At 43.9% G+C, this 9,913-nt stretch overlaps 1 long non-coding RNA gene across 1 annotated transcript; it reads right to left on the bottom strand.

Annotated features, from left to right (window-relative positions):
- Positions 1-5,300: 5,300 nt before the first annotated feature.
- Positions 5,301-8,841, bottom strand: LOC137599153 (uncharacterized). Its single transcript, XR_011036752.1, has 3 exons — positions 8,517-8,841; positions 7,656-8,073; positions 5,301-7,003 (listed from the first exon to the last, which is right to left on the bottom strand). It is a non-coding gene; the product is annotated as an uncharacterized lncRNA (long non-coding RNA).
- Between the last annotated feature and the right edge of the window lie 1,072 nt (positions 8,842-9,913).

Below are 9,913 nucleotides of genomic sequence, written 5' to 3'. Positions count from 1 at the left end.
ACTTTTGCAAACTTCCTGTTATAATGCATTAATTTTTATATTGTATTTCCCTTTGTTTATTGGTGTTTAATGTTTTTGAGTGTTTAGTGTTTTTGAAATTTCATCTAATGAAAAATTGTAAAATTTTCTAAATGTTCTAAATGTTCTAAATGTTAAATGTGATTGAAATTTGTTTGGAAAAGATCTTCTGAGACACCTAAATGCTTTCATCTAATGTAAAACTGCAAAATGTTTGAATGAGATTAAAGTGTTTTTGCAAAAATCCAAAAAAAAAAAAATTCTTCTTCTTCTTCTTCTTCTTCTTCTTCTTCTTCTTCTTCTTCTTCTTCTTCTTCATTTCACTTGTTTATTAAAATATTTATATTTATTTATTTATTTTTTTTAAACATTTTATTTATTTGTATTTTTGTTTAAACAGGGTGCCCTCCTGTGAAGGCCCCCCCCCCCCCCACACACACACACACACACTCATGGCTCGTCTTCATCACTGAAGCAGCGATTTGAGGTGATGCTTTATTCACATCAGGCTGAGAGGAAGTTGATATTGTAGATAGAAGCACAAACACTTCCTGTGTGTCTTTTCCCACATCTACCAATGGGAAACAAGCATTGGAATGCATGCAGGAAGTGAACGATGGAGGCTGGGTGTCCCGTGTGTGCCCCAGACCCTCCTCTAGGGGCTCCCCTGGTGTTCCTGACCTCCTGCCCCTGATGGAGGATGCAGGATGTTAAAGGTTTGGTTTTAAATAATCCGGTATGAATTTGAATCTGAGCTGTGAGGAGACTGGAACAGAACGAGAGTTAGAGCGTGTGATGAACTCCCATCCAGCAGGACAGAACGTCCAGGAACCAGGACCAGAACCAGGAAGTGGTTTTCCTGCAGGATGTTTGGACACCGAAGTGTCCAGGGTTTCCACATCGAGGCCAATTCCGCAGAAATTCCATGTTGTTCTGTCTTTGTTTAACTTCTGTGTGTGTGTGTGTGTGTGTGTGTGTGTGTGTGTGTGTGTGTGTGTGTGTGTGTGTGTGTGTTCTTATCATTGCACAAACACTCGTATTGATCTGTCCCCTCACACACACTCCTGATGGGAATTCTCCCTCCAGCTCATCTCTCTCCTCTCTCCTCTGCAGCTGATTGGCCGTCACGGCCCGTGTGGCTCATTGGCTTGAAGCTCGTAGGCGACCAATCAGCTCGCTCCGCTGCAGTGGTGCGCCGCATCTCATGAGGCCTCTGCCTGCCGGGAAGAGCAGGGGAGGAGGGGCAGAATCTCCTCCTTCCCTTCCGACGTTTGTTTCCGGGAAGTGTGTGTGTGTGTGTGTGTGTGTGTGTGTGTGTGTGTGTGTGTGTGTGTGTGTGTGTGTGTGTGTGTGTGTGTGTGTGTGTGTGTGTGTGTGTGTGTGTTCCTGCAGCACCAGGAAAAGGTGTGTGACATCAGGAATTCTGTCCAATCATTGGAGACATCTATAAATCAAAATAATGGATTTTGTACCTTTTAAAAAAAAAAAAAAACATTAACAAACAAACAAACCAACAAACAAAAGCATCAATTCATTGGTGGAGAAATGAGAGCAGAGAAAGATGCTAGTTAAACTCCGACCACCAGGTGGAGCTGTGACATCACGGTCCAGCTGGAAACATGAGCCACAGACAAACAGGCTCACAAATTCAGCTTCATTGCAGCTAAAGTTCATTTTGCATCATTTAAACGTCACGCAAATATTTTTTTAAAATGCGATTTTTGAAAGTTAGCCTGAAGAAGCTAACTATGCTACCGCTAAGGAAGAAGAAGCACGCTGCTGATCTGGATCCATGTTTACTGACTCAGCTGTTTGTCGGCCCCGCCATGTGATGGTTTGCTGAGTCACGCTGTTGATCCGCCCCCTCCTTTCCTTACTGGAATCGCTCTGTTATGATGAACCTTCATCTTCAGAGTGTTCATCACTTTTTCTGCTTCCACACACACTTTTATTTTGTTGTTGTCGTCTCCCTTGCACTCATTCTGCATTTCAGACCATCTGAGTTTTAGCATCTGTTGCTAATATTTGCTAACAGTCGCCGGGAAGAACAGGGAGCACAAATCTCCACGATTGTGCAAAATGAACTTGTGCAAACATGAGTAATGAAGTTGCACCAGCCGAACAACGAGTGCTAAAGTTTTGAGTTCATCAAATATTTACAGGCCTGAAGCGTTGATTTGTTTCTGATCATCCTTTTCATAAATATTATGAAGCAAAAATATGTTCTGTACTTTCCCAGTTTCTAGATATTCATATTTATATTCATTTAAAAGATAGAAAATACAAAACTAAGTAAGAAAAAATGTTTCCAAAAAAACTTCAAAATAATATAAAAACAAACAAGCTCAGCTCATCAAAGCTAAAGCAGCTAAATGCTAACACCTGATATTGATTATCGTCATCACCTGTAAACAAGTTAGCGCTGAGAACTTTATTAGCAACACATCCTGTTGTGAGCCGGTGACACCGCCCCCTAGTGGCCTGGCGTGCTCACGTCAGCGTTCCGTCGTGTCGTTTCTCGGACGAGGAACGTTTCGTAAATGTCGTCATGCAGAATGCAGAATGTTCTCACAACGTCTCCTGCGTGTCGGTGTTGTCATGTGACCCTGAATTGGTCGTTGTTGTTGTTGTTGTTAGCCTGCTAGCGGTGGGTAAACTGACCTCAGCTCTGATCAGAGTCCAGTTTGGTTATAGATTAACACTCCTGCTGCTGCTGCTGTGTTTGGCCTTCATCATCATCATCATCATCATCATCATCATCATCATCAGCAGCAGCAGCAGCAGCAGCAGCAGCAGCAGAGCTTCTGTTTCCTGCAGCTGAAGCCTGAATGAGGTCATGTTGTTGTTCTGGTTGAGCCGAGCTGGAGAGACGCCCGGTATCACCTCAACACATTCCTGAGGGGGGTAGAGGAGGGAGAGGAGGAAGGAGGAAGTCACGAGCGTGTGATCAGTGGACAAGCAGGACAGGTTTCTCTAAAAACTCCCCCACTTCCTGTCGTCACGCCGCGCTGGGATCTGATCCGGGGTCAGATTCTCTGATGAACTTCAGCACAAACAGTTTTTCTCAGCAGCTGATTGGTCCAGCAGGAGCGTTCTGGTGATAAGAACCGCGTCAGCTCCTGTGAACACACACACACACACACACACACACACACACACACACACACACACACACACACACACACACACACACACACACACACACACACACACACGCACACACACACACACCAAGAAAGCAGCTGTGGCCTGTAAGCTAACAGCTCTAGCAGGTGCTAATTGGCGTTCTGTTAGTTAACGTGCATTTAATGATGCGTTCAATGACCCCAGAGGTCATCGGTGTCCGTAGCTAAAGATGCTAAAGGCGCTAAAAGCGCTAAAGCTGCTTGAAATCAAACCACCTGCACTGCAGCTCATCCCCTCCTCCTCCTCCTCTTCCTCGTCTTCCTCCTCCTCCTCCTCTTTACTGTAATGATGTGACTTCCACACACTTCTCTTCTTCAATCTGTAACGGGTGTGTGCGTGTGTGTGTGTGTAGGTTGTATCATGCCACACACACACACACACACACACACACACACATACACACATACACACACACACACACACACACACACACACACACACACACACACACACACACACACAAACAGTCCGACGGTGACCTTTACGTTATGACAGCAGGCTGAGTCATCAGCATTATGCATGGGGGGGGGTAGGTGGGTGGGTGGGTGGGGGGGCATGATAGCAATGATAGCGACAATGACAATGGTGATGATGATGATGATGATGATGATGATGATGATGATGAGGGGATATATCACATAGAACTCTTGGTTCTATGTGATTCTAGGTGATCCGAACAATCCTGTCTCCAACAGGAAAGTCGTGAAACATCAAAGCTGCTGAACTTCTTCTTGTCAGGAATCTGTTTTTCTGGGCGCGTCCCCCCGTTAGCCCGATCTGATAGCTGCTCTGGTTTGTCAGCACAAAGCGCTGCTCATCAACCTGTCACGCCTGACCCCGTAGAACCCGGGTTAGGGTGTGTCAGCACTCTCGTTAGCGTTAGCCCTCAGATCTGAGGACAGGAATTTCTATACGTCTCCATAATTACACGGTAAAGGAGCGCGAACATGCTAACATGCTATTATGGTGTCCTCTGCTGAGGTTGTTTGACCCAAACCTGGTTGAAAGGTCAAATGGCTCCATGGACCCGCGAAAGTGGAGAAAAAAGTGCAGAAAATGAATGAACGAATGATGATGCTAACTAAAATGCTAACAAAAACCAGGTCTGAGCTGTCCCTGTAGCGCCACCTGCAGGGCAAACGTGCCAAGGGGGCAAACAAGGAAGGAATCCGCAGCGGGACGCCGACTGGAGGAGCCTGTTTCTCTCTGAGGCAGTGAACTGGACCGACCTACTGAGAAGCTTTTCTAGTTCACTTACTGGGAACTCAAACTAGCATGTAGTTACGGAGAAGACGCCGCCCTTCTCCAAATAATGCGGTTTAATGTGTAGCTCCTCTGCAGAAGTCCGCGTTGCGTCACAGCGTTCCATCTGTTTGGCCTCGCTTCGCTCCCGTTGGAGGTGCTGCTAACCAGCTGCAGGAAATTCCATTTGTTTCCGCGTTAGCGGCAGCTAACGCTAAAAATAGACCAGCGAGGTGAAGCCAAGAAGAAACCTGAGACGGCGGCGCTGCAGAATCTGGGTAGCCGTGAACGTGCCAACGTCCCAGACACAAAGGACGTGTCTGAGGCGGCGTTCCTCCGCCGGCGGTGGAGATGATGACATGATGTCTGGACGGCGGGCGGTGTGATGTTACCAAGCCAGCGGTGGAACATTCAGGCTCTCTGATTGGCTGGAACGCCATCCCTGAAGACGTGACACAAGTGGATAAACATGTCTGGTATCTGGTGTATGGAAATGTCGTCTTTTCTGTGATTGGACGACGCTTCCGGGGTCCACATGGACAGACTGGTCTCTACTGGAGACGGATCTAGTAGACAGGTGTCAGGTCGACGCAGGTGTTTGATGAAGATTTAGCGATCTGGAGCTAACGCTAAACCAGTAGCACTGGTGTGTCACCAGTTCCAAACAGAACAGACTGGCCTCGCCTCAGACTTTGTTTATCTCCTGTCCTGTTTCTGACCTCCTCTTCCTCCACGCTGACGCACGATTCCAGCGAAGGAGAAAGTTTTTTCATCCAGATGGAAACAAGCAACCAGAGAGGGGGGGTGGAAGGAAGGGGGAGGGGGCCTCCTAGGGGGTAACAGTAGTAGTATAGTAGTAAAGTAGTGGTATAGTAGTAGTACAGTAGTACATGAGCCACTGAGGGCAATTTTATATATCTGATCAGATTTTCAGAAAAACTATATTACTGCAGTAGTAGTAGTATAGTAGTATACCAGTAGTATATTAGTTGTATATTAGAGGTATAGTAGTAGTGTAGTAGTATAGTAGTGGTATAGGGGTAATATAGTAGTTGTGTAGTAGTATAGTAGTACAGTAGAAGTATCATGGAGTATACCAGTATAGTAGTGGTTTAGTAGGAGTATAGTAGTATAGTGGGAGTATAGTGGTAGTATAGTTGTATAGTAGTGGTATAGTAGTAGCAGAGTAGTGGTATAGTAGTGTAGTAGTATAGTAGTGGTATATTAGTAGTATAGTGGTATATTAGTAGTATAGTTGTAGTATAGTAGTGGTATAGCAGCAGTATAGTAGTGGTATAGTAGTATAATATTGGTATAGTAGTAGTGTAGTAGTAGTATTGTAGTAGTGGTATAATAGAATTATAGTAGTAGTGTAGTAGTAGTATAGTGGGAGTGTAGTAGTGGTACAGTAGTAGTATAGTAGTGGTATATTAGTAGTATAGTGGTGTATTAGTAGTATAGTTGTAGTATAGTAGTGGTATAGCAGTAGTATAGTAGTGGTATAGTAGTATAATATTGGTGTAGTAGTAGTATTGTAGTAGTGTAGTAGTGGTATAATAGAATTATAGTAGTAGTGTAGTAGTATAGTAGGAGTGTAGTAGTGGTGCAGTAGTAGTATAGTAGTGGTATAGTAGTAGTATAGTAGAAGTATAGTAGTGGTATATTAGTAGTATAGTAGTGGTATAGTAGTAGTATATTAGAGGTATAATAGTAGTATAGTAGAAGTATATCAATTTTATATATCTGATCAGATGTTTAGAAAAACAGAAGCGTTTGAGTGTCTTCATGGGTAAAGGCTCGAATTGAGGCACGCAGTTCTCCTGCCTCATGGTAGGGGGCGCTGGTGATCCCAGTGATTCTTCGTGGGACTCCTCGGCCGCAGAATAAGTGACAGTAAACTACAATCTATAGTCAGTGCATCAAGTGCAGCCATTTGTTTTCCACTCACTTTGTCTTACTATAAAAGTGGAGGATTACATATCGCAAATCAAAAATTTTTCGCTGCTTTTGTCCAGAAGGAGTTGTGAATGGACTAATTTATAAGTATATGTAACATATAAAAAAACGTGTAGGTGACGACATAATTTTTTTAATCAAATGTGCTTATTTGTGTGTTACAGTTTATATGTGTGTAAATAATTCTGGTTTGAGACTTGAAACATAACCCACTCACTGTGGGTGTAGAGGGTGTACAAAGAAAGTGCGTATTAGGAGGAGGATGGCTAATGGTGATGATGACGATGATGATGATGATGATGATGATGATGATGATGATGATGATGATGATGATGATGATTGGAGGAGGAGGTCAGGGCTCCACAGGAGGTCGTGGCTGGAGGCAGGCTGTGGCAGTCTGAGGTGTGAAGTCCGGGTTTTGGTTTTGGGGGGGTTCAGGTGCTGAACCCCCCCACCCCCAACTGAAGCTGCTGGTTTTCACACGGTTTGCGTTTTTCTCACCCACCTGCTGCTAACTGGTGTCACTGGGGGGCGCTGCTGTTGCTGCTGGGGCCAGTTTCCAGTTCCGTCTCCAGAGCGGCCTTATCAGCGCAGAGCACACCTGGTAGGGTCAGAGGTCAATGCACATCGTCAGGTTTGGTTAGCAGCTAGCTTTGTGCTAAGCTAATGCTCATGCTAAGCTAACTGAAGATTTGGCTCATCAAGATCCAGTTTGTCTGCGGAACAACAAGAAGTTCTGAATGTGAGACGGAAAAGAGAAAATTATGTGGTTTTTTTTTACATATTTCTTGAATTTCTAAAGTAATTTAAAAAAAATACTTTTCGCATTGATGAAACACTATTTATGTTTTGTGGGCTACTATTTTAATAACCATTATTTCATGTTCTGGATCCTGTGAGGCTGTTGTGACTAATTTATTTATTGTTTGTTTATTCTATTATTTTAATGTCATTAAATTTTAATTTTTAGAGTTTTTTTAAAATGCTTTTTTAATTCTTTTATGAGAATATATAACTATCTAGATGAATGGAGCCCGTTAGCATTAGCCGTGAGCTAATTCCATGGTTCATCAGCTTAGAATAGTTTTGCAAATTTCTTCTTCTTGTAATCTAATTACTTTGTTGGCCCCGCCCACCGCTGTGTGTTTTAGGAGGTGTGAAGCTGCAGGAGGACAGTGTGAGAACTTCATGCCCGGCCGGCTCCTCGTCAGCGAGGGGGTCAGAGGTCACACGTCCTCGTTTTCATTCCTCACCTCCTCTAATTGTGCGTTGACCCCCTCTAGACCCCCCCCCACCCGGCCTCGCCGGAGGTGTTGGGTCGACACGCCGGTTGAGGACCTTCTCACGCCGGAGATAAGGGTCATGTGATCCGGCCCACGGTGGTGCGTCTTCATACCCGGTCACAGCTGGACAGATGTGAGTCTAGAGCCATCGGCTGCAGTGTCTGAAGCCCTCCCATGATGCACTGCTCCTCTGGCAGGGAGGGGTGTGCAAATGGGTCTGAGACTCAGAAACGACGGAGTGACATCGATGTTTACTTTCATTCACTGTTCAGCGTGAATCTCAGCTGCTCAGGTGCTAAAGTCTCACCCCTAGCACCCTCCCTTGTCCCCCCCACCCCCCGGAGTCAGGGGTGAGGTCGTCCCCCCTCCACACACTCGAACAGGCTGCCTGGGAAAAACACCCACAGAGAAAAACAAAATGAATATAAAATAAATTCATTCATTCAGTTAACCTTAAAATTAAAAGTAACATTCAATGTAAATTAATTTAATAAAATCAAGTAAAATTAACGTAAAAATATCTGTTGAGTTAATGTCAATAATAAGAAAATTAAATTAATCAAATAAAAATAAATAAAATAGAACAATGACAATTTTATGAATTATTGCTATTAATAAAAACTTCAGGTAATTATAAGAAAGATTCACTTGAAAATGAAATATAAACTAAAAGAAAAGTTGAATAAAAATTTTAAAAATCCTTAAAAGTTCAATCAATTCCACAAATCATCAAAAGTTTCTCTTCGAAATAAAACAAAAATAGAATAATGATAACTTGAATCACAGAAGTAAAGCCTGAAAAGATGCGATCATAAATAAACACTAACATACCAACAGGTCCTGGGGGCGGGGCTAAACTGCTGTTGGTGGTCAGGGTTGTGGGTTCGATTCCCGCCGCAGCTGACGGGTCAGATCTGTTTGACACAGTCGAGTCACGGATTGAAGCGGCAGCTGTGAATAAGTGACACCTCTGACTGTGAGAATATCTCACCTCCCTGACCAGACACCACAGGTCAAAGGTCAGCGTGCTGCCCGCGACCTCTGAGCACGTCAGCTGTCGGTTAGCAGGGAAGCTAACGGGGAAAGGCAGATCCACTCTGATGCGGAACGACCGTCTGGTTTGTGTCTTCATGTCGGACCTGTGGGGAAGATCAATAACTTCCTGTCCCTGCCCCCCGGCACCCCCCCACCAGATCCTCCCCAGGTTCAGGATATGTTCTGGTTCGTCTATGTCCTGGACCTGATGACGGTCTGGACAGAAATGAGCCTGACGTGTGTGCAGCATGATGATGTCAATACGACAGTAAGTGGAGTATGATGAATCTGCCCTGGGGGGCGGATGGGGGTGGATGGGGGGGGCACGGCGGTCTGAAAGCTCACCGGGCCGTTTATGGAGTGATCTCAATGGAGAGCTCCATGGCCCTGAGTCGAGTCTGAAGGTACAAAACCAGACTGAGACTGTGTGTGTGTGTGTGTGTGTGTGTGTGTGTGTGTGTGTGTGTGTGTGTGTGTGTGTGTGTGTGTGTGTGTGTGTGTGTGTGTGTGTGTGTGTGTGTGTGTGTTGTTGGGGGGCCAGATGAGTCAGCAGATTTCAGCAACAGGAAATGTTCACAGACATTCAGCCCTTTACTACCACTACTACTACTGTGTTTATAGTAGCATAGCGGTAGTATAGTAGTAGAAGTATAGTGGTTGTACAGTGGTAGCATAATAGGTGTATAGTGAGAATATAGCAGTTCTATAGTATAGTAGCAGCATGGTGGTAGTGTATGAGTAGTAGTATAGTAGTAGTACTACAGTAATCTCATAGTAGCACTATAGTAGTAGTATCGTAGTATAGTAGTAGTATAGTAGCATAGAAGTGGTATAGTAGTAGTATAGTAGTAGTATAGTAGTAGAATAGTATAGTAGTAGTATAGTAGTGGTATAGTAGAAGTATAGTAGTAGTATAGTATAGTAATGTATAATAGTAGTATAGTATAGTATAGTATAGTATAGTATAGTATAGTATAGTATAGTATAGTATAGTATAGTATAGTATAGTATAGTATAGTAGTAGTATAGTATACTATACTATGGTATACTATAGTAGTACTATAGTAGTAGTATGCTACTACCGTTGCTGCTGTCAGTGGAAACATGAATGACTAAATCAGATCTGCTTTCATAACGTTACCATGACGACAAACATCTCCCAGCTTCTTCAATGAGTAACAATTTGTTCAGTC

Source organism: Antennarius striatus, chromosome 7 (assembly GCF_040054535.1).
Source record: "Antennarius striatus isolate MH-2024 chromosome 7, ASM4005453v1, whole genome shotgun sequence".
NCBI lineage: Eukaryota > Metazoa > Chordata > Actinopteri > Lophiiformes > Antennariidae > Antennarius > Antennarius striatus.
The sequence above is the reverse complement of the archived record's forward strand: the minus strand, read 5'-3'. Positions and strand labels throughout refer to the sequence as shown.